Source organism: Humulus lupulus, chromosome 9 (assembly GCF_963169125.1).
Source record: "Humulus lupulus chromosome 9, drHumLupu1.1, whole genome shotgun sequence".
NCBI classification, from domain to species: Eukaryota; Viridiplantae; Streptophyta; class Magnoliopsida; order Rosales; family Cannabaceae; genus Humulus; species Humulus lupulus.
In genome coordinates, this window is record NC_084801.1 from 104,240,842 (window position 1) to 104,248,322 (window position 7,481).

Sequence of the window (7,481 nt, forward strand, 5' to 3'; positions counted from 1 at the left end):
TGTGGTGGCAAATACCTTTGCAGAAAATTGTCAAACCGTGGGTCATACAGTTTACTGGGTTGCTCAGGTACCACAGACTAAAGCGTCTTACGAATTGCCTTCATCATCAGAGCCATAGTAGTCATATCTTCATTAGGCATAGCAGCAGTATTTTCTTAGGACTAATTTTGATCTGTAGAGCTAGAGGTTGTCTTTCTTGCCTTCCCTTTCGCCCTATAACCCACTTCTCTTTGGTAGTCAGATCTCTCCCCGAGTACTTTACTTAGTATATCGTATTGATCGACCGGGGACAAATCAACGCCAGATACATTAAGAGATGCCTCACTCTGCTATTGACTTTGCCTCTCAAGCTGTGACCTCTGAACCTCTGCCGCCATTTTTTCCTGTATAAAGATAACATTATGAACAAAAATTAGAAACATTAGAAACAAGAAAGCAATACTATTCACTTACATAATCTTGCTGAGCTGCCTCATTGACAAAATATTTTGTCAATTGTTTCATATGAGCATCCCTCCAAGTATCAACAACATGCGCATCTAGGTTCTCCTATACAAATGTAAACAAAATGTTTCAGAATGTGTTATTTTATAAAATTAAATTAACATCTTCACTTACATATTGGTGATGCTTAGCTGCCAATGAATTTGTGCCTTGTGTTGTTATATACTTCATTTGTTTTCTGTTTGCTTGATTTTTAGCGGAACGAGCCAAAAATCTTTCGCTAAAAAACATTTCACAAATATTCTGCCAAGCCTCCTTAGTGCAATGGTCAGGTGGCTTAGAGAGGACATTCTCCAAATCTTCTGGTCCAACATAATGACTTTTGAAGTGTCTATGTCTATTGTTCTTTCTCTCGCGATATCTTTCGCCCATCTCCTTGTTGACAGTTGCTAGAATTGACTCACGTTGTGGATGACCGTCTATATTATAGTAATACTGCATTAAGAAAAAAAAAATAGATAACTTTGTAAATAATGGAAATAAATAATGAAAAGTACAAGATTCGTAATTTTTTTACCCTCATACGATCAAGCACTTGATCCTTAAACTATTGAGGTATATTAGCAAAATCCAAATAATATCCCGGACACAAAATGGTAACTAGGGTGCCCAACATGCGAATAAAAGCTTGATCCTCCTGCCCAACCACTTTGTTGGTCACAGGATCAAGCTCTAGATCCAATGGTTTCCCGGCTTTTTTCCTTCGTTCATCAAGAACATTATTACTAGCAAGGCCACAGCCTTTTCTTCTCGCCGGCGGGGCTTTAAAATTTATTAACAATAATCAGTATTAGTATTGATGTTATATTTATCTAACAATATAATTTCTAAAAATAATTTTGATATGCAATATTTAACCTGACTCGCGAGATGAAGGTACCCTAAAAGGATCTGGCGGGTCTTGACCCCCACCATCTCCGCCGTGATAAGTAGCTATATTAGCTGACATTATACTTCAAAATTTTATTAGTTAGTAATTAGCATTAAAATAGAAGTATATCACATTCAATTCATAATAATAATAATTACAAAAAAAAATTGTATTATATTTAAATATATAGTTCTGTTACACAAATAGAAAAACTAAACAGAGTAATCACCATCATTTCCATCAGTAATCGGAGACACATTTTCATCTTCACAAAGCTCAACTAACAATTCATCCTCTGCATCTGCGACTTCCTCATGTTCTGACATATCAGCTTCTTCGTCACCCTCTTCATCAGCTCCAACATATGCAGCAGGTTGATCAGATTGCATTATCAACTCTCCGAGGTCCACAGTCAATACAAAATTTGATGAACTTGTTTCATGTACAACATCAATAACATTATTAACCTCATCAGAATTGTCCTTAATGTTCCAAATCTGTCGATGATTCACATCTTCTACAACTTTCCAATCATGACCTCTAAGTAAATCATCGAGATAGAAAACTTGCTTAGCTTGAGTAGCACGTATGTACGACTCATCTTTGTACCATTCACCATTGACGTTTATACTGGTGATATTATTTTCAATGACTGTTTTCTTAATTCTTGGATTTGTATTAAACCATTTGCACCGAAATAATGCCACTGAATGTGCACCAGTGAAAGAAAGTGTCACTACTTCTTCAAGCGTGCCGTAATAATTAAAACCTTCTGTTCCTGCAATAGACACTCCACTATTCTGTGTGGTGCGCTTTTTGTCTCGGTCGTGTGAAATAAATCAAACACCATTGACTATACAACCTTGGTAAAAGGTTGACAAATGATCTGACCCAGATGCTAAAGCTAACAGTTCATCACCATTTTCCAAAGACCTAAGCTTGTGCAAGTCATATATCTAAATACATAAAATGATATTAGATTCACAAAATATATCATTAATAAAATGACTGTTCAAAGTTCAAAGTTCAAAGCTACCTTTTTATGAAACCACGAACGAAAATTTTTCCTATGCAAACGGTCATGATCACCATCTGGGTATTTTTGTTTAATCTCTTGTAGGTGTTCGCTGTTAATTAGAATAGTGTTACGATTCTTGATAACAAAAAACTAGTAATAACCACACATGTTCTAATTTATAAGAGAATAAACTTACTCTAAATAAGGCTCAATTTCAAGAGAATTCTCAAGTATGAACCACTCAGCTATTTCACGAGTGTTATGATTGAGAGGCTTCAAAGTTCCCTTTGTGAGTGGACGACATTGAGATTGGAAAACTGTAAGGTTTCGTGGGATATAAGTCGCATCTTCATTTCGATCAAGACGGTTAAATCTTGTTTCAATGTCTTTGAAATACATTGAAAAAAAGGTCAAAGCCTCATCTGCAACATAGCCTTCGGCGATCGACCTTTCAGGGCGAGCTTTATTTCCCACATAATTCTTTAATTTTTTCATGTACCTTTTAAAAAGGATACATCCACCTCATAAATACCGGGCCACCCAATATAGCTTCTTATGGCAAATGTAATACCAAATGAATCATTATGTCAAAAAAAGCTGGAGGAAAAATCAACTCCATCTTGCACAATATCTTAATAAGGTCATTTTGTGCTTCCTCCATATCTTTAACATTTAAAGTCCTCGAACATATTTGCCTAAAGAAATTGCACAATTATGCAATAGTTGTCGATATAGATTTTGGAAGAAACTTGCGAATACCGAGAGAAAGTAATCGTTGCATTATCACATGACAATCGTGTGACTTCAACCCAAGAATATTTGTATCATTCTCGGACACTTTCTTCTTCAAATTTGAACAAAAGCCATCTGGAAATCTAACTCCTTTTATAAACTGACAAAACTGTTGCCTCTGCGCCGGAGTTAACACATAAGGAGTGTGCGGCTTCATCAGCTTCCCATTCTCATCTTCATAAATCCACAATGATTCTCTCACACCCATCTTTTTTCAAATCATGCCTGGCATTAGTGGTGTCCTTAGATTTATCATAGTCTAAGATGGTGCCAAGGAGACTATCACACACATTCTTCTCAACATGCATGACATCTATATTGTGTTTTAATTTGTTTGTACACCAATACTCAAGCTCGTAAAAAATATTTTTTTTTCCTCCAATTACCTTCATCTACTCCTCTTTTACGTTTCACACCCCCAAACTGGACATGTTTTCCTGGAACTTGCGTTGCAAGAGCACTAACTTGTTCTAGTATATCCTCACAAGTAACCCGTCTCGGAGGACGTCTTCTCTCAACTTCTCCATCGAACTCTTTGTCTCTTCTCATTCGATGAGTACTTGGCAAGAATCTTCTGTGACCAACGTAAGATGTCATACCGATCACTCGGATGGAAGTTGTGTCCTCATTACATGTAGGACAAGCTTTATATCCCTGACCACTCCATCCAGACAAACTACTGCGAGCTGGAAAATCGTTCACTGTCCACAAAAGGGTTGCCCGCATCTTGAACATCCTGTTGGTCGTACTATCTCTTGTCAACTCCGTTAACCCACAGATCCTTCAACTCATCCATCAATGGTCTCATAAATACATCTATGTCCTTACCGGGTGATTTTGGCCCAGGAATAAGGAGGGTCAATATGAAATAATTGTCTTTCATACACAACCAAGGTGGCAGATTATAGTTTGCCAACACCACAAGCCACATGCTGTATGCAAGGTTCATGTTGCCAAATAGATTAAATCCATCAGCAGCTAAGCCCAGACGAACATTTCTGGGATCCCTTGAAAAATCAGGATGTTTGGCATCAAAGTCCTTCCACGCAGAGCCGTCCACTGGGTGTCGCATCACCCCTTCATCTTTTGATTTCCCGGCGTGATGCCATATCATGTGTTTCGCTGTAATCCTTGAACTGTATAATCTTTTCAACCGAGGGGTCAACGGAAATAAATTAGAAATTTTATGAGGGGTTAAATTTGAATTAGAATGTCAAAAATAAAATAAATTAGAAATTTTACTTATGAAAACATTTATAGATTAATTATGTATTTTTCATGTTATAATCACTTAATGATCATTTTAATAATTAATTTAACTTTTATATTTAAAAATTCATTTTTAATTAATATAACTATTGGAAACTCTTCTATCTACAATATATGAAATGGGTTTTTAGCATCTAACATCTCTACCCTCACCCAAAATTTTCATTTAAGTCCCTAATCTTAATATTTTGGCAGCTAAGTTTTGACATTTGTTAGTCCTGGGTAATTTTTTGTTATAGAATTTTTTTAAAACATTAATTTAGGGTTATAGAATGTAAAATTGCATTTGTATTTAGATAACACACAATAACAACAACACACTAGGATGGGATTGGAATAGAACGAGAGATAATAAAATAACTACATTTTTTCTATGGGTAGGTAACCATTTGGTACCTTGTGTTTTTGCAAAGTATCATTTTGGTACCCTCTGTTTTCAATAATGCTCATATGGTACCCTGTATTTTAAAATTGTACATATTTGGTACCCTAAACTCAGATTTAATTAATAAAATTTTACCAATTTAATCAAACTGCTGTCAATTATGTAAGTTCCAAATTTAAATTTAATTACTTAATTACATATAACTGATGACAGTTTGATCATATTGACAAAATTTTATCTATCAAATCTGAGCCTAGGGTATCAAATATGTATAATTTTAAAATACAGGGTACCATATGAGCATTATTAAAAATAGAGGGTATCAAAATGATACCTTGCAAAAACATAGGGTACCAAACGAGTAAATTCCTTTTTTTCTATTCTTGTTTGTCTCCTCTTCCCCGACTAATTCACTTTCTCACTCACGCATTTTTTTTATATGACTCCTGTAAAATCCCCATTTACCTAAACAGGCCAAAATCGAATTTTGGATGCTTAAATACATGTAAATAAAAATAAGCAATAAATATGAAGGTCACTTTATTAAACTCCCTTTAAAATAGTGTGTGGGGCTTCTTAAACATTTAAAACAAGAAATAGTCTTAAACTTTAAATAAATCCCAACATTTCAAGTATAACGCATAATGTCATAAAACAACCAAAACATAGTTAAACACTTTTAAACTCTGCCAAACACGACGTTCCCACGTATCGAGTCATATCCATCTCATCATCCTTGAGATTTTCCCTTTCTGTTACCTGCAGCAGAGAGTACTTGTGAACTAACACCCATAAGGAAGAGTTATACAGGTCACACCCCATATAACCCGAACAAAGGTATTCTAACACTAACATATACCAAAGAAATTTTAATTCTAGCATACATAAATGCCATCCATACATCACATAACAAATTTCATATCATTCATCATCAAACATTAATAAAAAATACAGGACCATAGTAACAGGTTGCATCCCCCAATGACTTCTGCATTCTGGACTCCTAATGACCCATATCACAGCCCAGACGACATTGTGCAGATGTTACACTACTGAAATGTGATCGCATAAATTCATACATGATTTTCATCCCTACAATAGATCATTAAGCAAATATCCATACACCATTATAAATATTTATAGATTTCATAAAACTATATTATGTGGTGCGGTTCACCGTACACACTGTGCTATAGTGATCACTCTTCTTATATGAAATTCTTGTCACAAATACATCACCTCTCCTAGAGCACCACTGAAATCCCCAAACCGTTTTAACACACAGGTAGAGATTTCTTCGCCACTAATATCCTTTAACAAGCCAAAACCCTTTTCTTACCATTCCCATTCATAATAGTAAAAGATGTATAGATCATACCTTATTCTAAAATCCGAATCTTAGATTTCACATTAGTATTGTGCTAACCTTTAGATTATTATCTACAATTAAAATGGTTAAGACCTCACCTTCCTTTGAAGTGGTCAAACTCCTAGTGTTCCTTCCAAATTTTGATAATTTGAAACCCTAACACCAAGATTATAGTTTTCCTTAGTTACCTTAAGAATAGTTAAGAGGAGAATAAAGAACTAAACTATAACTTCAAATTCTTACCTTAACGTTGCCCTAAGCTGATCTTGTTCTTATCCTTTCTATCACGTTGGCTCCCTCTCTTTTTCATTCTCTCTTGGTCGTGTGCATCAAAAAGATGTCATAGAAGGAAAGCTTCTCTTATATATGCGAGTGGCTAGGGTTCAAGAAAAGGAAGCCCTAGTCACCCCTCTTACTCTTTCTTGCACCATTCTGAGTAACTACTCAATGTCCACTAATGGCTCCATCAAATCTAATGCATTAATGGTGACAAGAGCTTAAAAATGAACGTCACTCCTTGCTTATGTGGCAGTGACTCTCTCCCTCTTTTTATCTCAAAACACCTCCAAATACATCCCTTATTTGTCTCTTCCTCTCTTATATGAAATCTTTCCTGGAAGTATCCCTCTTCATAAATCATAAATCCTGAATTGATAATCCTCATTAATGGTACTTGACATAAATATAGAAAGTCTATAATTGTCATCCATTCTCTTTATCAAGACCAGATACGTTCTACCATTTAAGTATTATTGATCCAATAAATAAAAGAATTTTCTATTATTTTATTCTAAGCCTATTCAACTAAATCCCAAGCCCAAAGCCCACTAAGTGATTCATCTACAACTTATTTCATACAAAAATAATAATATCATAAGCATAACATTACATATCAAAACAAAAGTTTTGAATCACGTAATCATGCATAAATGACCCTACATAAAATTACTACAATAACCTTCTGCAGAAGAAGGATAATTATGCAAAGATTTTCTAAAAATACCCTCAAGAAAAAGGCAGATGTTACAATATCTCTTTTTTTTTTTCCTTCAATTACTTAACCCAGATATGGGCCCCAAGTTTCCATGGTCAATTTATCCCATGAGATCTCTCTTGTTATATTTTTATTTGTTTATTTGTCTTTTGATTTTTTTTGTTTTTGTTAGTTATTCTTATGAAATGAATTGGGTTTTGTTCTTTCTTTAGCAGTTTGGGATGACGATGAGGTTTGCGAAGGGGCTTCAGGATAGTTGCTTCATGATAGGTGTTCTTG

At 34.9% G+C, this 7,481-nt stretch overlaps 1 long non-coding RNA gene across 1 annotated transcript; it reads right to left on the bottom strand.

Annotated features, from left to right (window-relative positions):
* Positions 1–5,387: 5,387 nt before the first annotated feature.
* LOC133802668 (uncharacterized) lies at positions 5,388–6,604 on the bottom strand. The gene is made up of 3 exons (XR_009877422.1): positions 6,452–6,604; positions 6,307–6,364; positions 5,388–5,598 (listed from the first exon to the last, which is right to left on the bottom strand). It is a non-coding gene; the product is annotated as an uncharacterized LOC133802668 (long non-coding RNA).
* Positions 6,605–7,481: the final 877 nt, after the last annotated feature.